Consider the following 25,086-nt stretch of genomic DNA (forward strand, 5'->3'; position numbering starts at 1 on the left):
TTTTAATTAAATCATTGCATTGACGTGCCATATAGGAGGGACATTTAACCTTGCCTTGCTGACTACAGACTTCATTTGTATGTTAAAGTGATGTAATTAATGGTTTCACAGCATGGCTGTATCTATTGTATTCCCTGTCTCCAGAACATCATTTGCACATTGTTGTAATGATGTACTTATCTATTGATGAGATCAGCATAGCACCCAGACTTCATTTGCAACCATGGCACCCAGACTTCATTTGCATGCTTTGTTTTACTGCCCCCCATGACTGACCCCACCTACATGCTGTAAGATGTATATTATGTTTTGCTGTGGAGTTGAGAGTTTGCTTTCGATGACGCCACAGCCACGCTGAGTTTCCTCTTATTAAAAAGGATTCTGCTTTGAAGACAACCGAAAGATTCTCCCTGGTTTTTTGTGAGCTCTTAGAAGTTTACAACAGACTGTGGAAATATAAATTTCTAGCATCTAATTCCAAATGAACAATACTCTACGTATAACTGAAAAGTTATTTTCTTTGGTTTTTTTTAATTAAATCATTGCATTGACGTGCCATATAGGAGGGACATTTAACCTTGCCTTGCTGACTACAGACTTCATTTGTATGTTAAAGTGATGTAATTAATGGTTTCACAGCATGGCTGTATCTATTGTATTCCCTGTCTCCAGAACATCATTTGCACATTGTTGTAATGATGTACTTATCTATTGATGAGATCAGCATAGCACCCAGACTTCATTTGCAACCATGGCACCCAGACTTCATTTGCATGCTTTGTTTTACTGCCCCCCATGACTGACCCCACCTACATGCTGTAAGATGTATATTATGTTTTGCTGTGGAGTTGAGAGTTTGCTTTCGATGACGCCACAGCCACGCTGAGTTTCCTCTTATTAAAAAGGATTCTGCTTTGAAGACAACCGAAAGATTCTCCCTGGTTTTTTGTGGGCTCTTAGAAGTTTACAACAGTTTTGGTGCCGCTGACCCGGATAGAGACTGAAATCATCCACTTCTCAACAATTTGCAACAAAAGACTGAAATCCACCTGAAATTCAACTTGAACCTTCAAGATCAAGGAAACTTCACTTCAGACGGAATCTTCAGCTCAACTGCAATTTGAAGTCACTCAGCAATACAAAGATCAGACCACTTCAGACTGAACCTTTTCAGTTCAACCACGATTTGGTGAGTTTCACTCTATAAAAAGAACCGCAAAACCAGCACATCTAGTTACCCTCTGCGCCGTCAGAGAAGAGTTAACAAACAGCTGTGGGTTTAGTTAGCTAAGTTATCCTCTAAATTTTATTTTAGAGAGGAATAAGTAATCCTCTGCATTGCCAGAGAAGTTTAGCCTTTCGTGCTAAAATCTGTATCCTCTGTTTTAGGCAGGGAAGTTTAGCCTTTCGTGCTAAAATCTGTAACCTCTGTTTTGACGCAGGGAAGATTAACCATACGTGTTAATATTTTGTTTTGTCTGTGTTTAGCCTTTCGTGCTAAAATCTGTTATCCTCTGTAAAGCAGAGAAGATTAACCTTACGGGTTAATATTTTTGTTTTGTTGTAAGTCTGTTATCCTCTGTAAAGCAGAGAAGATTAACCTTACGGGTTAATATTTTTGTTTTGTTGTAAGTCTGTTATCCTCTGTAAAGCAGAGAAGATTAACCTTACGGGTTAATATTTTTGTTTTGTTGTAAGTCTGTTATCCTCTGTAAAGCAGAGAAGATTAACCTTACGTGTTAATATTTTTTGTTTTGTTGTAAGTCTGCTATCCTCTGTAAAGCAGAGAAGATTAACCTTACGGGTTAATATTTTTGTTTTGTTGTAAGTCTGCTATCCTCTGTAAAGCAGAGAAGATTAACCTTACGTGTTAATATTTGTTTTGTTTTTGTTTTAGTGTGAAGTACTATCAGTTTTTTTTCCTCTGCATTGCCAGGGAAGGTTGACTTTGTTAACATACAGTTTTTTGTATCAGAAAAGTTTAGTGTTTTGTTTTTGTAGTAATTGAGAAACTCACAAAAATGTTTAAGAAGAACGCTAGATTGATCCCTACCAATGAAAAAGGTGGTCTTGCAACTCCGTTGTGGTCAGATAAGGAATTTAAATCATTGTTAGGAGTACAGATGGACCTAATAGTCACTGAGAAAGTTAGAAGAGAGCTAACTCAGAAATATGAGATCCATCCAGACAAGACTTGGTCTGTAGATGAATGTAAAAAAGTACTAGGTGCCAGTATCCGTAAAAACAATGTAAAAGGCATTATCTGCTGTCACAGAGAATTTGCTTTATCCTTAGCCACACAACAAGCTAAGCGCAACTCAGACCTAGAGGAACAGAACAAACAGCTCCGTGCTAGAGTAGCATCTCTGACAAAGAAACTGAACCGCAACAAAGCTTCAGAGAAAGCTGATGTAGAAGAAATCAGTGAGTCTGATAATGTTTATCCAGACTTACAAACTCTCTTTGAAAGAGATGTACCTGCAGAGTCAGTGAATGTTTGTTGGGCGAAAAGGAAATCGCAGAGAATTGAGGAAATTGAAAGTGTTTCTCCCAATGCTTCTGTTGTCCAAGTTCAATCAGTTACCAAAGCCTTAGGGCCTAAAGACATTGAAAGACTGTCTCAGGGTTTACCTTCAGCCCGCATAAATTTTTCTGAGTTTAGGAGAGCACTAATCAGCAAAATGCGTCTTTATGACATGTCGTTGACAGAAGTTACACAGCTATTGTCTCAAATTCTAACAGAATCTGAATTCAACAGTTTTGAATCTGCTGTTTCTGATCTGCAACATGCCAGTAAAGATGATTTGAGAGAGGGTGTTCTGAAAACTCTTAAAAATATTATGGGGCCCAAAATAGATTGGTCTAGAGTGACTAGCTGTGCTCAAAAGAAAGATGAGTCTGTGAATGAATTCACTGAGAGGTTTTGTCAAACAGCCATAGCTTACAGTGGAATTGTTGACAACTCTGAAAGTGTTTTACATGAAAAAGGACCACTAGTTCGTATTTGGTCTGATGGCCTTGTAACAGAGTACAGGAAAGCATTACCTTTTCTAGATCTTACATGGTTTGACAATACCATCAGAAGTAATCTAGGCAAGTTAGCTGCATGGGAAAAAGATGCTGATGTCAAAGCAACAGTGAGAATAGCAGCAACTACATTTAGTTCAAAAAACCTAGACAATAGGTGGCCTAAAAGAGAAGGCAAATGCAACTACTGTGGGAAATTAAGACACTGGGAGAAAGAGTGTAGGAAAAAGATGCAGGATAGTAAAAGACATGCTATGCATAATTCTGCTCCCTCTCAGCCTGCCTACAACCCTGAAGTAGTTCAGCCATTGTCTACAGCAGCTTTAGGACAGCTTGCTCAGGCTCTTCTAAAAGCACAACAAGAACAGGAAAAAAACTAATTGTTGGGGCTGTGAGTAGCTACCTTTCCCCTGTAATCCATCACAATGACAAAAGACTGTTTGTGAAAGGTAGCATACAAGATAAAGAGATTGATTTTTTGACCCTCACAGCCCCGAATGTTGTTTTACAGCGTGCACCAATCACAAACCCATCCTCATGTATGATGTCTGCATTGACTGAAGTTGTGTTAGAGGATGAGGGAGAAATGACTCAGGATTGTGTAACGCTTACTTATACACCTACAAGTGAAGTAGCAGAAACGCCCATAGAAAATGCAGAATGGGAATTGTTCGTTGATGGTTCAGCACAAATCATTGATGGTAACAGAAGAGCAGGTTATGCGGTAACTTCCACCACTGAAGTAATAGCTACAGGCCGTCTTCCAGATCACTTTTCAGCTCAAGCTGCAGAACTAGTAGCTTTAACTAGAGCATGCACGCTAGCGTCAGGATCAGTTACAAATATCTACACTGATTCCAGATATGCTTTTGGGGTAATTCATGATTTTGGTGTCATTTGGCAAAGCAGACAGTTTTTAACTTCTGCCGGATCCCCCATTAAGCATGCTGGATTAGTAAAAGACCTGATGTTTGCTATGAAACTTCCTAAGAAATTGGCGGTGATTAAAGTGAAAGCACATCTCACAGCCAATACAATGGAAGCTAAAGATAATGCTCTTGCTGATGTAGCTGCTAAACAGGCTTGTCATTATGCTAATGTACAAGTATGTTCAGGTAGTACAGCACAGAAAGCAATTCTACCTCCTGAATCAATCATTGATCTGTACAAAGATGTTCCTTTATATGAAGCATGGACTTGGTTAGACAAAGGAGCCACAGTGGATTCATCTGGCTGCTGGACTAAAGAGGGAAAATATGTCGCTCCCGAATCACTGTTGCCATACTTGGCTCAACAAATACACAATTTGGGTCACAGTGGTCCAGCAACCATGAATCACAGGTTCTCAAATCAATGGTGGAATCCAAAATTCAGAAACATAGCCACTGAGACAGTGAAAAGATGTGTTACATGTCAGAAAAACAATGACATGCCAGCAGCAACTACAGCAGCAACACATACCCCAGCTCCACCGGGGCCATTTCGTCATCTGCAGGTCGATTACATATCATTACCTCCCTGTAAAGGAAAAACTGATGTTTTGATAGTAATTGATAAGTTCTCGAGATGGGTTGAAGCTTATCCAACAGGACGTGCTACAGCTGCACATACTGCTAAATGTCTAATCACTGATTTCATTCCCAGATGGGGGTTACCAGATTCCATTGACTCAGATCAGGGTACACACTTCACAGGACAGGTAGTCAAGGAAGTGTCTAAAATGCTGAAGATTAAGTGGAATCTTCACTGCCCCTACAGGCCACAAGCATCAGGACAGGTTGAACGAGCTAATAGGACAATTAAAACCAGGCTAAGCAAAATGCATCAGGAAGGAGTTTCATGGGTTGAAGCACTTCCAGCAGTACTATGTAGTATGAGAGCATCACCTAACAGATCAGTAGGACTGAGCCCTCATGAGATTATTACTGGACGCCCAATGCAGATGCCAGGTGTAATTGATCTTAGAAATGCTGATGTGCACATCGTCTCAGATGCCCTGATAGCTTACTGTGAAAACCTTACCAAGTCTGTACAAAATGCCAGAGAGAGAGTTGAGTCGTGTTGGCAGAATCCACCGGAAGGTGGACACACAATCATCCCAGGTCAGTGGGTCATGATAAAATCATTCAGAAACAAGCCATTAGAGCCTAAGTGGCTTGGACCACATCAAGTGATGTTGATTACAGCAGCTGCAGTGTTGTGTCAGGGAAGAAAAACTTGGACACATGTCTCACATTGCAAAGTTGTTCCACCACCTACAGGGATAGGATAGGACACACAGAACAGTGGGGTACCCAGGGAAGAACTGATCCTTTAGGGATTGGGGGCCACCCCTGGGCGAAGACATCCCAATAGAATATCCCCCATTTATTAGTCCATCCTAACCTTACTGTTCTTTAGGTGTCATGGGAATTAAGAAATAGGGAAAGAAGGAACAACTATAGCAGAATTAGAATGAACAGAGGATACAAAACTAGTGTTTTATTTTTTACTTTTTTATTTTTACCTTTTTTTACCTTTTTTTCTTTTATTTATTTATTTTTATTTTTTTCCTTTTTTTGCAACAAATACTGTTTCGTTGCTTTTGTTTCCTTCTTATTCTGTGCAGATACAACTTGTTGTCCTGAGACCCATAGACACCAACCTTCTCACCTACAAGTCCAGTCACAACCTTCAAGAGGCCACTGCTAAACCAACCATCACAGAAGAAAACACAACGCAGAGAACCACACACAGGAACTTCAGTCATCCATCAATATGATCAAGATTGCCGTACTAGTGATCATCATGAACATCGCACAAGCCATCGACTCACGAAGCAACATATTCTTAGAGCTGATGAATATGTCAAGAAATGCCTTGTTTGCTGGAAAGAACATCTGCATGCCACACCCACCTTCAGTAGGAGCAGGAATCCCCTGGGTGGCACACCCCATGTCCAACTGTGACACGTGTACATTATTTGGAGTTCACACCAGTGGAATATACAACAAGAGTACATGTCACAACATCACAACTCCTCCAGCTACTCCGTGTTGCATTCCTGGATTACCATCCTGCAACCTAACTTCAGCAACTCCCATCATGACAGATCTACTACTGCCAATAATTTTTTCCTGGTGCGTGGAAAATAATGCTCCATCCTCAACTCCACTGGGTAAAATTCCTCGCGAACGATGCAACTTTGTCATTGAAATGAGAACAGGATCCCATGTGGACATTACCCCATCAGCAGGGATAAGGGAAAAGAATTTAGAAGCATGTCTCCACGGGACACGATCTCTTCCAAAACTCTTCGCAGTGAATCAGTGGTGCATGATTCCTCCACCAACAGGAACTTTTTGGTTATGTGGAACATCAGCCTATGACATCCTTCCCAGCCAATTCAATGGCAGGTGCACATTGGGCTACGTTCTACCAGCTATCAGAGAAAATACACATGCCACACCAAGCTCTCTACATCTGCATAACTCAGCTCCCACCACAAAGGAAGAAGATGGCTGCATTCCAGGACTCACTTGTGCACAAACATGGTGGTCAAGAACTCTTGGAGCAATAATTCCTTCTTATGGTGTGATGCAAGCCCTTGATCAAGTCAGAAGCTTATCAAATTCTGTTCAGAAACTGGCCAATGATACAGCTTTTGCCCTGGGTAATATCACAAACACTCTTGCTTCACACAAGATAATGATCTTACAGAACAGAGTGGCCTTGGATTACATTCTAGCAAAGCAAGGGGGAGCTTGCACCATCATAGGCCCAGAGTGTTGCACCGGATTAATGGATCCAACCAAGAACTTGAACAAAATTCAACAAGACATACTTGATCTTTCAGTAAAATTGCACCGGATGACTGAAGACAATTCTTCATGGTTTGGAAACCTGTTAGGAAAACCCTGGCTGTGGATCAAGGAAATAGCTATTCTTCTATTGCTTTTCCTACTGTTGTACTATCTATGCATCCACAGTATCAAATGTTTTACTCAACATTTGACCCACGCCCATGACGAAGAAATGACAGTTCCAACCAGAACAGAATATTATCTATAAGAAATCCATGGATTTTAGCGGCATGTTTGTTCCTGTGTCAACATGTCATTTGTAAATATAGACAGTAAAAACTGAGCAAGTAGTATGCGCCTGTAACCATAATACGTTACAAGAATGAACTTTTTTTTAGTGTATAAATTTATTTATTGTGAGAGTTTTTTTTTTATAACTCTCAAAGGGGGAACTGTGGAAATATAAATTTCTAGCATCTAATTCCAAATGAACAATACTCTACGTATAACTGAAAAGTTATTTTCTTTGGTTTTTTTTAATTAAATCATTGCATTGACGTGCCATATAGGAGGGACATTTAACCTTGCCTTGCTGACTACAGACTTCATTTGTATGTTAAAGTGATGTAATTAATGGTTTCACAGCATGGCTGTATCTAATGTATTCCCTGTCTCCAGAACATCATTTGCACATTGTTGTAATGATGTACTTATCTATTGATGAGATCAGCATAGCACCCAGACTTCATTTGCAACCATGGCACCCAGACTTCATTTGCATGCTTTGTTTTACTGCCCCCCATGACTGACCCCACCTACATGCTGTAAGATGTATATTATGTTTTGCTGTGGAGTTGAGAGTTTGCTTTCGATGACGCCACAGCCACGCTGAGTTTCCTCTTATTAAAAAGGATTCTGCTTTGAAGACAACCGAAAGATTCTCCCTGGTTTTTTGTGGGCTCTTAGAAGTTTACAACACCCCCAACCTGTTAACCATATATCTTATCCATCTATACACTGTAAACGATTTCTGTTGTTTTCACAGTATTATACTGCATTTCTCAACAGTTTTTTACTGTAAAAGCTGTGCACAGTGTGTTACTGTATATATTGTTGTTTTCACAGTATAATAATGTATTTTCAACTTTTCTATACTGTGAATATGGTTAACAGTATGTTGCTGTAGATTTTACAATGAATTTTGGGGAAAAAATCAGTTACTGTGCATCTAAATACAGTACTGCAAATGACCAAGAACAACTCCACACACACTATATATTATGATTATTATGTTTATTTATTTTTAGACAAATTATTTTGTGAAGTAAATAACCTAACCAGTTTCTTCAGACTGTTCAATGCATTAAACTGTCCCCTGGTTTTCCATTTTTGGGTGCACTGCACCTCATTTTATAAGGTAACATGGAAATATTAAATAATATTTAATAAACATAACTTTGTGCTAAACCAAAATGTAAATTGGAACAAAACCTATTGATTCACGTAACCAAAGACTGTTAAACACAAAATGATTTCAAAGTCAGCTTAAATGTCAGAGTGACCAACCTGGTTTAGACGGATTCAAGAATATTGGGCACCCATATAAGCCACCGTAGAGGTCAACTATCTCCGCATTTTCAAAACAACATTTTAAAATCTTAATAAATAAACCACAGAATTAAGTTTAAAACAACTACATTCTCGCATGAAAACGGTTAAAACTTTATTTCATAACACATTTATTATCTAGTCATCAAAGACAGGGGCATGTCTCAATATTGTCTAGGCCGATTAAAGCATGAGGTTTGTCGGATACATGAGTGATGGAGCGCTGTCAACCCCTGAAGGTCAGAATCTCCCGGCAAAGCACACTTAAAATTAGAAATGATATCTATAAACAAACCACAGATTTGAGTTTGGAAGAACTACATTCTCGCATGAAAAACTTCATTTCGTGACATATTAAACGCAATATTTATGATATGATCTGGCTTTTATCATCCGCCATTATATTTGCTTGTTGGTGTGAAATGAACTCTGGGTGAAAAAAAATATTAATTCTCAAAACACTTTAAGCGAACCTTATTCTTATTGTTAAAGTCAGATATATGTATTATTTTCGCTGGTAAAGTGAAAAAAACAATATTACTATTTTATCAATATCTTGTTTGCACTGGTTCGGTTCAGCACTCAAACGACACCGAATCGGATTGAACTGTTTGCTCGGGAATTATTTTATCACACGTGTTCACAAGCACATTCAGCAATATGTGTATAAATGTGTGTGGCCGAGCAGTATAACGAAATAGTAATGATTCATTGTTGTGTCTTACAATAATATACAAAAAGGAATCGGTTTTAGGCGGATTCGACTCTTTACTGTTCTAAGGAGCCGATTCATAGAACCAAGCCGACTTGATTCGACCTTCACCAGGCAAGCAACAGCTCTTCTAATTTGAAATCCACCTGTCGCCTTTTCTTCCAGTGAATTCATCCTCGTTAAGTGTTTAAAAGTCAAATTCTGTCCGTTAAAGTTTTGTTTTGTGCATATTTCCGTGTAGTGTGTGTGAAATTTAAAATTATTAACCAAGTTACTTTAGTTGTAGGTAACGTTACTCATGTCACGTTATTAGACGCCAGACCGTGTTTGTAGTGTTTGCGAGGTATTAGATAACGTACAGTGAGTTTATCTTGAGTGAGATTTTGACCATAGTAACGTTACCTGAAAAAAAACGTAACTTTTACTTGGGGTTAACTGCATTAATTAATTCTCTATTTCAGCACAACACTGAGATGAAGGCAAAGTCACCATGAAAAGTTAAACGTTTAACGTTAAGGTAAGCTCTGGTCTTCATGTGGTCATTATGACTTAAGTTATCATTATGGTTAAATTTGGTGACTGTAAGTTAACTTAGTTATTCAAACTAAACTCACAATGAAACAAGTCTAAACTGTTTTATTAAATTGAGCTGATAATAAAATTCAGTCGATGTCTTTTAAGCTAACGTTTATATTAACATAATTCATATTAATTGTCTTTTTCTCACTGGTTAATGAGCTTATTGTATAGTGTGTCATTAATTGTACATTTTCTTTATGGTGTTCAGGTGTAGGGAAAGATTTGTATACAAATTTATTTGAACCCCATACAGATTGGTATGGTTGTACCATAGATTTAGATTATTAAATGTTAAGTCTTATTTTACTCTTATTATATTTATCTTTTTTGCAGCTACAGCAATTGATGTTGAAAAACTGATGCTACCAATCTCTCCTCACTTAATTATTCAAGGTAATGTTGATGTCTTCCTAATTATGATTAGATTTTAAAATGTCAAGTTGTTCACAAATTTGTTGTGAGGAGTTTCATGTACAATCTCTTCTTCTTCCAGTGGCGACGCAGTAGCGACGCAGTGGCACAGTAGGTAGTACTTTCGCCTCACAGCAAGAAGGTTGCTGGTTCGAGCCTCGGCTGGGTCAGTTGGCTGAATACAATGGCATAATGATTCTGCTTGCTCACAGGAGGTACTTGATTTAGTTTTCCTCAAGCGATACAGAGTAATGCGTGACACTTGAATTGAAGGGACAGTTCACCCAAAAATGAAAATAATGGCATCTTTGGCATCCTCCACTTGTTTCAAAATAGTTAGATTTTTTTTTGTTCCATTGAACACAAACTCATATTTTTTTTTTTTTTAAGAAATTTGGTTCAAATATGGATGTCAATAGTTGCTGGTTTCTAACATTCTTCAAATAATCTGCTTTAGTGTTCAACAGAAATTTAAATGGATTTAAAACACATAAAGTAATGGTGGCAGAAAAGTAAACTATCCTTTTAAATATTTTATTCTGAGACTTATTTATATGTGTCTTGTCTTTTGCCATATTGTCTTTCTAGCTCAGATTGTGATGGACCTGGAATGTGACACCAGTTACTCTCAAGTCAAGAACCAAATAAAGCACAGATGTGGAGGGATCTGCAACTAAACTAACTGGAGGAAAGGAACCTTTAGGTAAAAACACCTGCTTTATGCCAAATAAAATACTTCAGATCTAAATAGAGTATTATATATTTTTATTCTTATTCTAATTTTATGTTATGTATATACTGAATATAAGTCATTTAAATTTCACAAATGATTGAATATAAAATATCATCTAGATGTCTTATTTTTTATTGTCTTAAACAGGGGTGCTGTTCCTGTTCCTGGAGATCGACCTTTCTGCAGAGTTTAGCTCCAACCCTGATCAAACGCAACTAAACAAACTAAATAGTATCTGAAGGTGCACTTGGTAAATAAATACAGGTGTTCTTGATCAAGGTTGCAGGTGAGGTCTGCGGAAAGGTAAATCTCCAGGAACAGGGTTGAGCACCCCTGATCTAAATGCTCAAAAATGCTGTTTCCCAGGCGAGGTTGGATGTAGTTGTAACATGAAATTAGCTCATTTTATGAATATTAATAATCAACAATAACGGTTTATTCTTAATTATTAATATTCCGGCTTGAGCTTCAGTCAGTTTGGTCAAACAAACATATGATTGTAGCTATATGATCATGCTCGCGCGACCGAGCGGATTCCCAGATTATGAATATTAATTATCAACAATAACGAATTATTATTAACCATTAATATTCCGGATCAATTTATTGTTAATTTGACCAAACGAACACAAGCAGAGCCGCCGCTCTTCCGAGCGGACACGGTAATCTATTCATTTAGAAAAAGGGAATTTAATTGCTACTTCTTGTGAAGTAGATTAATCATTCAAAAGTTTTAAACAACTTATAATAGCTAGGCAGGGGAATCTGTATTTCAGTTACATTTTCTCATGAGGCAAACAATACAATTAATTTAATTATAAATGGAATTTATTGACTAGTCAGACGTAACGAACAAACAAACGCACAAACATACATTAAACACAAAACAAAGGTAAACCACGTGGAGATATCGGGTCTATAGAACGTGTAACAGCAAAGAGACATAGTAAAGCTAGGAAATATAGATTTCAGGTAAAAGAGTGACAAAACTTTCAGTTCCACACGCACCATTACGGACCACCAAGGTTATAAAAAAACACCTTTTTGATAAAAGGGGCACAGCTTAATCGCATAACTAAAATCACCTGGGGCCTCATGTACGAAGACTTGCATGGAAATCTTACTAAAACATTGCGTACGTACAAAGCTGTAAATGTGCGTACGCAGAAAAAAATTCAGATGTATGAAACACTGCATACGCCGAATCTCACGCATATTCTTTTGTACATCCGAATGAACGTGAAACTAAGCGCAACATGCACGAGCACAAAACCCCTCCCTGCCTCCTCCCCCGTATGAATATGCTAATGACTATGCTAACCCAGCCGGCATTTCAACGGTGATTCAACGTTGAATCAACGTCAGGTCTATGGTTGGATCAACGTTGAATTACCTTTCGATTTTGCAAATTGGATCAACGTTTATATAGTGACGTTGTTTCACCGTCGGACCACCACCGGTGATTCACCGTTGAAATCACAACGTTGTTTCACTCTTACCTTTTTCATGGGTGAATTATGGTCGTTTTGTAGACGTTGAATGAAGGTTGAATTACCTTTCGATTTTGCAAATTGGATCAACGTTAATACCGTGACGTTGTTTCACCGTCATACATTTCAACGTAAGTTAAATAGGAATTACATACAACGCAATATCCATAAATATAGCAAACAAATTTTTACTAATTAAAAATACACGACACAAATACACAACTTAGCCTGTGTATCAATTTATTTAATACACACCTCATTATTTCAATTATTCTAAATATACAGCAACATTTACAGCATACATCATTAAAACCATGCAGGTTACTATACATGCTCAAATACAGAAAAAGGCATACAATTAAATAGTCACTTTTTAATTAGGTTTCATGAATTAAAGTTAGTTAATGTTTACTAACATGAACAAAGAACAAATACTTGTACAGCATTTATTAATCATTTAATTAATTGAAATATGTCCCGATGCTATTAAAATCAAAATGCATGCTTGTTAACATTAATGCACTGAGCTGACATGAACTGTACTTTCTTTATATGAAAGATGCTTCATTGTTCTTTGTTCATGTTAGTAAATACATTAACACTTACTAATACAACCTTATTGTAAAGTGTTACCGTCTTCAGAAAGACAGATACTAACTAAATTAAACTAAGTAACTAAACTACGCTTCAACCATCACAGTCTCCAAAATACAATTCCGTTTACAAAGTTTACAAAATACCCATTTTTAAAGTGGCTGCAGTAAAAAAAATAAAATAAAAAACATCACTCACAACTAAGAATCACAAGTGAAATACATTACATCTGTTTGAGGTTTTATAGGTTGGGAGAAAAACTTGAGGTAAAAGATGGCACTGGGACAAAAAATCAAGTGTAAAACACTTAAACATTTATATCAGTCTAGCAGTTAAATACATATTTATTTCTCAAACACCAGGTGAGTTTCCTACAAAATCAATAATGAGGTTTGCTATTGTGAATAAATGGCTTCACTTTCACAATAGTGAAAACTCATGCTATAATCTAAACCTGACATTACTCCTTCACTTTGCAGGTCTGCATGCTAAATATTTAGTAGTTTTTTTTTTTTTTTTGCATAAAGTACATCTATTGTGTTTAGCATTACTGAGCACCTGTGACAGTGGAACATGTAGACAAATATTTCAGTAAATCATCAAGAAAATGTGTAGAATATATGGTTTGATTCTCTCTCACAAACACAACAGTAAAAGCAATTTGTTATTCCATTATTATTAGTATCATAAAAATTGCATGTTCACATGGGTCTTATAATAATGGCTCACATTTGTGAATGTAGGACCACTATTTCACTATTACATGTCAGATTAACTGTTCATATAGGTTCTGTTATTAAGTACTTGTGTCATCCCAGAGACCTGTTAATCTTCAGAACACAAACTAAAATATTTTAGATTAAATGCTCCTCATCCTCTACAGACAGCAATAGTCCCAAGATGGTCATTGTCAACATAAGGCACAAAACACATTGTCAAAATGTTCCATGTGACTTCAGTGATTTCAACTGTGAACATACCAAGCTCCAACAACACTTTAGTGAGGCAAAACCTATAATATTGTCACACTCAATAATTTTGACTCATCCATCTGAATATTCCTAACTAAGAGAAGTGAAGAATTAGGTGTGATATCGTCAGGAAGCCCTTCGCCACCACCGGTGCCAGCATTTCCAGAATTCAAATTTCAGATTCTCAAAAAAATTACTTTTTTTTTTTTTTTTAACAAAGGCTGCAGTAAAGAATCATGAAACATTCAACACATCTAATAATTACAAGTTGTTGTAAACCATTACATGTACTGTAAAAGCTGTTTGAAGCTTTTTAGACATATGGTTGAGAAAAACTCTAGAAGGAGTAGCACTTCTACAAAAGTCTGCATGTAGGACAGATAATTAAAGGGATAGTTCAAAATGTTTATTCTGTCGTCATTTACTGACCACGTTGAACACAAAAGAAGATATTTTGAAGAAAGCTGCAAATCTATAACCATTGACTTCTATAGTATTTTTTTCTACTATGGAGGTCAATGTTTACAGGTTTTTAGTTTTTTTTCAGAATAGCCTCTTTTTTTGTTCAACAAAATAAACTCATAATGGTTTTAAACCATTTGGGGAGTAAAATGTGAGTAAATTTTCATTCTTGGTTGAACTATCCCTTTCAGTTGGAAAACACCAGAATTCTTAAGTACACCCCTTTCGCAAGACAGATGATTCATTTAATTTCTCATCTTAATCCTCAAGTTTTTAATATTTAGATTTATTTAAATAGTATGTTTATTTATTTGTTTTAAGGACATTTAATAAAAACAACTTCTCAATGACATCACATGTACTGGACCTGCTACACATGTATCACTATTTTTATGAATACAAATTTCACTGTAACAGGTGCTGTTGTTTTGCTCCAGTAATACCTTTAGAGAACACAGTAGTAGTCAGACATCCATACAAAAGCCTTGGCAAGGAATAGCAGAACTCCAGTCTGTCCAGGCTGACACAGGTTTAGGCCATCTGCGTGTTCTTGATGCCCCTCAACTAGACCTTCCAGAAAACCCAGAAAATTAAAACCCATTACACCTCTTATCTGCCACTATACAAAGTGTAATTTAAGCATTAATTTCTAACTAAATACATATTTGTTCCCCAATACTGTCACATAGTATAACATCACAACATGATTTCACAATAATAATATCAATATAACAATATAATATCACAACATAGCCTAACAATCAATAAACAAACAGATTAGAAAGAGAATATCACCAACCAAAGCATCAAGAAGATTTAACAGATAGCTTAGTTAAAGCTAAAGTAAACTTACATGGACAAAGCCTTTTCCATTCAATGCTGTGCAAGTTAGTGCGTCTCTAGAGTAAAAGCAAAAACAAAAACAACAGTGAAACGACAGCAGTTCACTTTGTAATAATAACACTAATGATACAGCGTATAAAAAGGATATTGTTTTATAACGTTGCTCAGTAACTTTAAACTGCGTTTGGAGTTTATCGCTTTGAATTTGCCATAAAAACGCTGATTTAGAGTAACGTTAAACATGTGACATTACCTCGAGGTTAGCTGCGCGTCACCGGAGCGTAAACGACTAAAAACCAAACTGGAAAGTTTTAAATGCTTCAAAATTCGAAACACTACACCAAGTCACATTTAAGATACACTGTGTGTAAAACAAAATCGGGGGGTAAATAAAACATTAAAGCATCTAAAAACACGCTTACCTCTGAATTCTGCTGCACTGCAGGTCAGGTGTTCGTAATTAAGTGAAGTGAAGCGCTGCGCGTGGCCGCGTGCGCCTAGTCCTCCGATACCATGGTAACCAAACATGTTGAATATTGGGTGAAGCCATGACGTTAATTCAACATACAGATCATGATAAAAAAATGTCAACGTTGATTTGTACAAGGATTTCTGTAACTTTTTTCAACCATTTATCATTCAACATTGTTTCAACATTAAAGCAACTACTGACGTATTTTCAACCACATTTCAACGTTGAAGCCTTGTCATATGCAGGCTGTTTTTCAACCGTTCAACATTAAACGTTCTATCAACATTATTTCAACGTTCAAAACACATCTGACCTTATTTCAACCATATTTCAACGTTGAAGGTCGGTCGTGTGCCGGCTGGGAATGGCAAAACCCAACGAGAAAGCATTGGCAAAAGCAAGCAAAAAGAGAAACTTTGAACAGAATGTGAATTGGAGATGCTGCTTTCGGATGTAGACCGGAGAAAAACTGTGTTATTTGCAAGTTTGTTCTTCGGAATTAACAACAAAAGAAAAAAATAGAGTGGGAGAGTTTAGCTGATGCGGTTAACACAGTTGGGTCTGAACATCGCACTGAGTGCATTAAAAAAAGAAATGGTGTGATTTATACACACTTGTTGCAGAACCCTTAGCAGTCTCAGTGGCGCGCTCGTAAGACGCATGTGATCATGTTTTGACACGTTCGAGCATGAACTCGGCTCGAATCCAGCGTCTGATGAACTCTTTCTTCTTTTTTTCCCCCGCTACATATCAGATTTTGCCCACTATTTATCACGAGAAAGACAAGTAGTAATCATCAATAAGTTTGTGCATCATATTTTATTTGCACATTTATTGAATGGAAATGTTTCTGATTCACGCATGCAAATTAATCTTCAGATAGTGTCTTTATAGCAATGTGTGTGCAGTAGATAGCTCAGATTACATTGGGAAAACAGGCGACCGCTGCAAATTGTGCTTTAATGTTTAGCTGGTCAAATGTATGGTATGGAAACCTTACATACCTGCTAGATGAACCCGTCTCATACAGCTGCCATTGCAAGGCTCAGACACTTTGTAGAGAGGAATTTAACACAACTGCCTCTAGGAGTCGCCAATGGAAATAAAACAGACACTCACAAAAAATGTGCGTACGCCTGCCAGAAAGCTGCCGTGAAGCTGCGCACATTCCCACGTTCAGTTCATTGTTAGTAAATCCAAAAGTGAGCGATTCTGAGCGTGAAACCTGGCGTACGCAATGTTTTTGTGCGTACGCAGCGTTGATACATGAGGCCCCTGGTCTTTCATGTCTGGAGGTCTCTTTTATGCGTCTCTCTTCCGTCGTGATGAAACTCCTTTTGATGTCCTTCTTGATGCGTGGAGTTTGTAATGCATTTCGGACGAACATGATCGCAAACTTTAAACTGAGTTTACTTTTGCCGGAAAATAAAGAAAACGTGGAGGGAAAGTCCATGCGGCTGTGAAGAGCCGTGTGGCCCTTAAAGGGACCACCGTCAATGATGTTCCTTTTTGGGACGTTCTCTTTCTGCCCCGATGTTTGGGCAGAAGGTCTGCTTATACCTGCTGGTCACGTGACAACCCGTACAGCATTCTGACCAATGATTTCAGGGGAAAGTTTGCGCGCGAACCTTCTGTCTTTGAAGTGGCAGACCTATCTCTCCAGGCTCCCTAGATTACTTAAGCTGTCACGAAAATCCGGACTTCTTGGAGCCAGGAGTCGTAAAACCCTTCTGTCGACCAAAGCCAGATCGTGATAAAATCAATAAGAAATTTTATCTGTGGACTGTATGCTACATAGTTCAGAAATAAATTCATTAGGATCAATGCTTAAAGTAAATGTTTACTTCTCTCTGTAGACCAAATATGCTTAGTATCCCTCACATTTTAATAAACTAGTTATTTTGGTTACTTTTACATCTATATATGGGTAAGCAAGTATTTAATAAATACTTATTGTAAATAAATACTTATTATAAAAACTTATAATCTTATAATCTGCTCGATCGTGCAGATTTGCACTCTATAACATCAGAAAGATCCGATCCTTCTTATCTGAACATGCAGCTCAACTCCTTGTTCAAGCTCTTGTTCTCTCCAAACTGGATTACTGCAACTCTCTACTAGCTGGGCTTCCAGCTAACTCTATCAAGCCTCTTCAACTGCTCCAGAACGCAGCAGCACGAGTGGTCTTCAATGAACCTAAACAAGCACATGTCACTCTGCTGCTAGTCCGTTTGCACTGGCTGCCAGTTGCTGCTCGCATCAAATTCAAAGCTCTGATGTTTGCCTACAAAGTGACTTCTGGCCTTGCTCCTTCTTATCTGCTCTCACTTCTGCAGATCTATGTGCCCTCCAGAAACTTGCATTCTGTGAATGAACGTCGCCTCGTGGTTCCATCCCAAAGAGGGAAGAAATCACTTTCGCGAACGCTCACGCTCAATCTGCCCAGTTGGTGGAATGAACTCCCTAATGCCGAGTTCAGACTGCATGATTTTCAAACTAGTCGTGTCACAGATGTTTTCACACTGCATGACTATCTGGGCTAGCGTTTCGTCGCTGCTTTGTTTACACTGCAAGATGGTTCGGCGACATGGACATTCACATTGCATGACTTTACTATAGGGAGAATCGCCGACAACTTCGTCCAAACTACATCTCACAGGCCAAAACATGTAGTATATCTTTTGTTATTAACTACATAATGAGAAAGAAGCCTTTAATTGGGTAGAACATGTACATGTTTGCTCACCTGGGTTTAAAGGGAATTAGCCATTTCTCCTCAACGTTGATAATAAACTAATTTCTTTCTGTATGAAATGTCAAACAGACACGGTTGCTCCTGAGTCCTGTCAAACCTCCACTAGTTTTCCTCCATTTCGTGGGTCCAAATAAACCGAAAAAGAGCGCTTTTAACTTCTCCCCCAGCCTCCCGCTGGCCTGCAGCAGGTATACACACACGCACACACAAGTGAAAGCTGCTCTCTCATTGGCTGTAGGCGATCGCTGATGTTATTTTCAGTCAAAACTCAATTCACACGGCATGATTTGAATCGCCGACAGCTCCAGATATTTAGTACCCCAAATATCTCGCAGGCATCGGCGACTCATCTGCGATTCTCTCAGATCGCGTCTTTGATCGTTCATACTGTGTGATTGTCACTCACGTGCACGAGCAGCGATTTGCCTGTGATTTCAGGCATTTGTCGGCGATTTCTCAAAACCTGTCGGCGAGCCAAAATCGTGGCTAAAATCACGCAGTCTGAACTAGGCATAACTGCATCAGAACAGCAGAGTCACTCGCTATTTTCAAGAAACGACTAAAAACTCAACTATTTAGTCTCCATTTCACTTCCTAATCTGCAATTGCCTCTCTGAATATCACACTAACTGTACCAAAAAAAAAAAAAAATACTAATACCACTAATACTTCCCTTCTTAGACTTTACAGACCTGAAACTTGCCTATAGCACTTATTCATTGTTGCTCTTAGTTGTGTAAATTGCTTCCTTGTCCTCATTTGTAAGTCGCTTTGGATAAAAGCGCCTGCTAAATGACTAAATGTAAATGTAATAAATAAAATTCTTTTAAACCACTTGACTTAACCAAATGACTCTATTACCCTAGCTGCTGGGAAAAAAACATGTAAAATAACAGATTTTATTTTAATTTTTTACAGTGTGGGTGAACATACTACCTGGATGTCCAACAAAGACTGCACAAGAGCTCATTTGATGGCACATATTCTGTCCTGTCTACATCTCTGACGACCTGGAAGTGCTTCGACATCAGTGAGTAATAAATCTTCATATTATCAAGCATTCAGGATTTCTGTAAGCCTATCTTTAATGTTAGTTTGTAATCAGCAGTGACTGTTTTAAAAAATTAGGTATTTAAATTATTCTTAAGGTTTTACTGATGCTGTGCACACTAACGTCATGATGATTTAATTTGAGGAAATGTCACTGGTGAGGTGTAATAATATTTATTTGTCTCACTGACATGCCATCACTGCATATTGAAATACAGTAATACGAATTGACCGCAAAATATTATCACAAACATTTCATGAAGTAGACTGCTTGACTACTCTTCAGTTCTCTGCTCAACTTTAACACATTTGATCGTGTCGCTGCGCCTCTCGGCAGATTTTGCCAAAAATGAATGCTTAGTGATAACTTTGTTTTATGCAAACCAAACGTCAGTAACTTATCATTAGCATTATTTTTTTTTTTAAATCACCCACAGCTTTTATGTTCTCTAACGTAATCTTGTCTGTAAGTTATTTTCACATGTTAAAAGCTTAAAAGTACTTGATTAACATTAGTCACGTTAAATTAGATTATTTTATTTATTTATTTATTTATTTTTAATATGTAGCCTCTTAAGGTCAGAATTAACTGTTCACCCCTCTTAAATTCGTGGAAGCACTAGTGTGGTCATGGAATTAGATATTCAAGCTATACAGTGTCAGACATTAAGTTAAGATAAGACTTTATTTTTGTACATACCTGTGTGGACACTTGACAAGTGTTGACTTGACAAGTGTTGACTTGACTGATGTTTTCCCCATTAACGTTAGTGGAATTGTAAATAGACAACAATCTGTATTTTGACAACAAAAACGATAAAAAAACAGTGTTTTATATATATAAAACAGCAGTTAGGTGTTTGGTTTCTAAATGAATGAAATAATTTAAGGCATGATTAGTTTTTACTCCAGTGATTGATTTTGCTAGTCATTTTTGCAGGATCATCAGAAGTGCTCCTGCCCTTTTTCTCTGTCCCTTTTCCACTACATCATTTGGCCTTCATCCTTTCCTGTCTTGTAGCAGTATTTTCACCTGTTTTTAAAATTGTAATACTTTTTGATACATTAATTGTTGACTGGTTTTAATGATCAATTGTTCATTAGTGTTCTGTTGGGGTCCGTGTACGTTTTGTTCATTTGTTTTCCATTTTCAAACGGAATAAAGGAAATGGAGAAAACTGCCGTTTTTCTTTTGCTCACGAGAAAACGAAAAAACGAGATTTTGGCTGGATTTTCGTTTTTTGGTTTAGGGTAGGAAAACGGATAAACGACTTTAAAATTCATTTTACACCTGTAGGCGGTGCTGAAACGCCCACTTTCCTCTAATTGGTTAACCAAATCTGCGCTCGTGACGTCACCCTCAAACTAAAAGCCTTACACGCAGGCTTTTAATTATTATTATTTAATTATATATTAACTAAGTTTACATATTCTATCATTTGAACCACACACAGTTAGCAGGCTTACATTCATTGCGTATGTATAAATTAAATAAAAACATAAATCAGCAGTATTCTTAGACATTTGTCATTAAAATAAGGTCATAGTTCACTAAGCTTCTTGCTGCTGTGCACCTGATGCTGAGCAAAGAAAGCCATTTCCGAGCAGCACCTGGTTTACATGATTGTTTCAGAGCTATTGTAGGCCTAAATAATAGCCTACTCTGTATAAAATAATAATTTATTATTATTATTATTATTATTATTAGGCCTATTATTCTTAGTATTGTTATTATTATTATTTACTTAGTTATTCAATGGTTGTAAGAACACATTGGGCCCTGCATGGGGCTATAATAAATGGTACCATTTGTTTCTATTGGATTTTCTCCTATTTTAATTTAATATATGCCTTTAGCCTATTGTAAATATTTATTTGATAATTAATTCTTTTTTATTGCAACGTCAAAGTAGGCCTGTCTTATTATTATTATTTTTTGTTATTATTTTGTCGTTGTTGTTGTTGTTATTATTATTGTAGCAGGGACATAGCCACAGGTGTGGCAAAGTGTGCTGGTGCCACCCAAAGTGGCATCTTGCACCTGAAAATAGATGCCTTCGCGCTCAAGCGCGCGCAAAAAACTTGCACAGGCAAAAGTAATGATGAATGTGTTGAAGGAAAAAAAAAACATTCTAATTATTTGTTAATAAAATAGTGCAACATTATTCTCAGTCAGTGTAGGCTGAAAAAATTAAGATCGCCAGCATTTCAAGGGTGGTTTTATTTTTAGTTCATTGCGCAGAAATAAGCGCACTATATGCATATGTCGAATTAAGTTCTCTTTTTCTTTAATCAAGACTTTTCCATTCGAGGAATTACAGTTATTAATAGCTTAGTCCTTATAAACGATCAGCGCGTTCAGCGCGTGCGTCAAAGAAAAGACATGACACAATCTCTGTAAAAACTTGTTGTTTATTTACAATATCTAAAGGGATATAAAACATCTAACATGCATCTCCATTCTCAACAAGTTTCTGTGTTCTGCATCCTTCACAGACCGAGGTCTCATTCCGAGGTAATCTGTAAATATTCTCATTTGGTTCTGGCACATTCTTGATTAAAGGTGAAACTGACCGGCGCAACGGATGATTTGTCATCTAGAGTGACTACAGTTATAATACAGGTTATAGAACTATTTCACTTTAATTTCATATTATTATTTTATTAAACAAACAAACAAACCAGTTTTTGTTTTGGCTCTGCATGCAGCGTATTGGATCTTTGAAGCATTGCACTTCAAATGTTATTCCTTTTTTTTTTTATTGTATTTTTAATATTTATAATTATACAACACAAAATTGGTTCTAAACAGATACATTTTCCTATAGGCTATGATGAAGTGTATATTTTTGTTCACACAGGTCCTATACAAAACTGTGTGGATGGATGATTTGTTTCTCCGTTAAAATCACTCATTTAATAAGCAAAACAGGCCAAAATGTTGTTTAGCTTGCGTCAAACTGGATGGACAATTTACAAACATATTGAATACAAAGGCTGGTTATTTTATGCAATGAGGGACAATAGGCCTATTACAAATTAAAGAAAATTATTTGCATATTAAAACGAAAATATATAATACAACAACAGATCCTACCTCGTAAGAAATGACTTTAGATAATGTAAATAAGCATCAAGTTTTTTTTGAGATTGTGTGTCTAATTCAGTAGTGTAGTGCGTTCGTGTGGGTTTCCTCCGCGTGCTCCGGTTTTCCCCACAGTCCAAAGACATGCGGTACAGGTGAATTGGGTAGGCTAAATTGTCCGTACTGTATAAGTGTGTGTGTATGTGTGGATGTTTCCCAGAGATGGGTTGTGGCTCGAAAGGGCATCCGCTGCGTAAAAACTTGGTAAATAAGTTGGCGGTTCATTCCGCTGTGGCGACCCCAGATTAATAAAGGGACTAAGCCGACAAGAAAATGAATGAATAATGTGCAATACTAATTTAAAATACGTATCACTAACCTTATATGTGAAATAGCAGGGCCCGCTGTAGCACTTTCTCAAGAAGAGCAAATGTCAAATTATTAGCGCAACGCACATGTAGCGAGCTCATCTGTTTGTCGGAACTACTAGACACAATTTTTTATCAACTATAATGTGTTTAATTAGTTAATTTGAAATTTATTACATTATTCCAGCAATAATTGTTGAGTGAAAGAATGCGCTAGAAATATGCATTGCGGCTCCCTTTATTGTACAGGCTTATTGCACTTAAACTGTTTTAGGTTCGGCTCTCGAATTAGTTAGGTTATGAGTAAATGTTATTTAAAATATTTAAAGCCTGCCATCTAGCCTACAATAACAGCAAATTTAATAATAAAAAAAATAATAATACAGGCCTACTTTGGCGTTGCAATAAAATAGTATTAATTATCAAATAAATAATTACAATATATAATTAAAATAGGAAGAAATAAATGAAAACAAATGGTACCCTTTGTTTTTATAGCAGGGCCCAAAGTGTTCTTATTCTGGTTCTGCTAACAACTATTAAAAAGAAAAAAAAACACACCAAACAATAAAAACACTAGTAACTGATAATAATAATAATAATAATAATAATAATAATAATAATAATTATTATTATTATTATTATTATTATTATAAAGCCCTTGCTCTGAAACAATCATGTAAACCAGGTGCTGCTCGGAAATGGCTTTCTTTGCTCAGCATCAGGTGCACAGCAGCAAGAAGCTTGGCAGTGAACTATGACCTTATTTTAATGACAAATGTCTAAGAATACTGCTTTACGTTTTTATTTAATTTATACATGCGCAATGAATGTAAGCCTGCTAACTGTGTGTGGTTCAAATGATAGAATATGTAAACTTAGTTAATATATAATTAAATAATAATAATTAAAAGCCTGCGTGTAAGGCTTTTATTTTGAGGGTGACGTCACGAGCGCAGATTTGGTTAACCAATTAGAGGAAAGTGGGCGTTTCAGCACCGCCTACATGTGTAAAATGAATTTTAAAGTCGTTAATCCGTTTTCCTACCCTAAACCAAAAAACGAAAATCCAGCCAAAATCTCGTTTTTTCGTTTTCTCGTGAGCAAAAGAAAAACGGAAAAACGGCAGTTTTCTCCATTTCCTTTATTCCGTTTGAAAATGGAAAACAAATGAACAAAACGTACACGGACCCTGTTGCTTTGTTATATTGAATAATTGCTACTGTTTCAGTAGGGTTTACACAAGGTCCGTGTATCATCCGTTCATTTGATTATTCCTTTTATTACGGAAAACGAAACATCAGAAAAACGATGAATATTTCGTTTTTCTGTTTATTCTGTAGGCAGAAAAAACGGAAACTCATCTGTTATTCTGCTTATTAACTTAAAACGAAATATTAAAACAAACACAAAACCAAAACGAAATAATGAGTCAAAAAATGGTCCGTGTACGGTCCATGTACGTTCACCCTCAAAATAAAAGCCTTACACGCAGGCTTTTAATTATTATTATTTAATTATATATTAACTAAGTTTACATATTCTATCATTTGAACCACACACAGTTAACAGGCTTACATTCATTGCGTATGTATGAATTGAATAAAAACGTAAATCAGCAGTATTCTTAGACATTTGTCATTAAAATAAGGTCATAGTTCACTGTCAAGCTTCTTGCTGCTGTGCACCTGATGCAGAGCAAAGATAGCCATTTCCGAGGAGCACCTGGTTTGCATGATTGTTTCAGAGCAAGGGCTCTATAATAATAATAATAATAATAATAATTATTATTATTATTATTATTATCAGTTACTAGTGTTTTTATTGTTTGCTGTGTTTTTTTTCTTTTTAATAGTTGTTAGCAGAACCAGAATAAGAACACTTTGGGCCCTGCTATAAAAACAAAGGGTATCATTTGTTTTCATTTATTTCTTCCTATTTTAATTATATATTGTAATTATTTATTTGATAATTAATACTATTTTATTGCAACGCCAAAGTAGGCCTGTCTTATTATTTTTTTTATTATTAAATTTGCTGTTATTGTAGGCTAGATGGCAGGCTTTAAATATTTTAAATAACATTTACTCATAACCTAACTAATTCGAGAGCCGAACCTAAAAAAGTTTAAGTGCAATAAG

General features: G+C 36.7%; 3 long non-coding RNA genes across 3 annotated transcripts; 2 read left to right on the forward strand and 1 right to left on the reverse strand.

The window, feature by feature from the left end:
- Nucleotides 1-511: 511 nt before the first annotated feature.
- On the reverse strand, nt 512-5,873 carry LOC147843498 (uncharacterized). Its single transcript, XR_015493607.1, has 2 exons — nt 1,667-5,873; nt 512-1,536 (listed from the first exon to the last, which is right to left on the reverse strand). It is a non-coding gene; the product is annotated as an uncharacterized LOC147843498 (long non-coding RNA).
- On the forward strand, nt 946-6,490 carry sb:cb92. The gene is made up of 3 exons (NR_138543.2): nt 946-1,189; nt 5,636-5,984; nt 6,439-6,490. It is a non-coding gene; the product is annotated as a sb:cb92 (long non-coding RNA).
- A 3,551-nt stretch (nt 6,491-10,041) lies between these two features.
- LOC147843499 (uncharacterized) lies at nt 10,042-19,909 on the forward strand. Its single transcript, XR_015493603.1, has 4 exons — nt 10,042-10,101; nt 10,202-10,334; nt 10,708-10,822; nt 19,361-19,909. It is a non-coding gene; the product is annotated as an uncharacterized LOC147843499 (long non-coding RNA).
- The last annotated feature ends 5,177 nt before the right edge of the window (nt 19,910-25,086 follow it).

Source organism: Danio rerio, chromosome 6 (genome assembly GCF_052040795.2).
Source record: "Danio rerio strain M-AB ecotype USA chromosome 6, GRCz13ab, whole genome shotgun sequence".
Taxonomy (NCBI): Eukaryota; Metazoa; Chordata; class Actinopteri; order Cypriniformes; family Danionidae; genus Danio; species Danio rerio.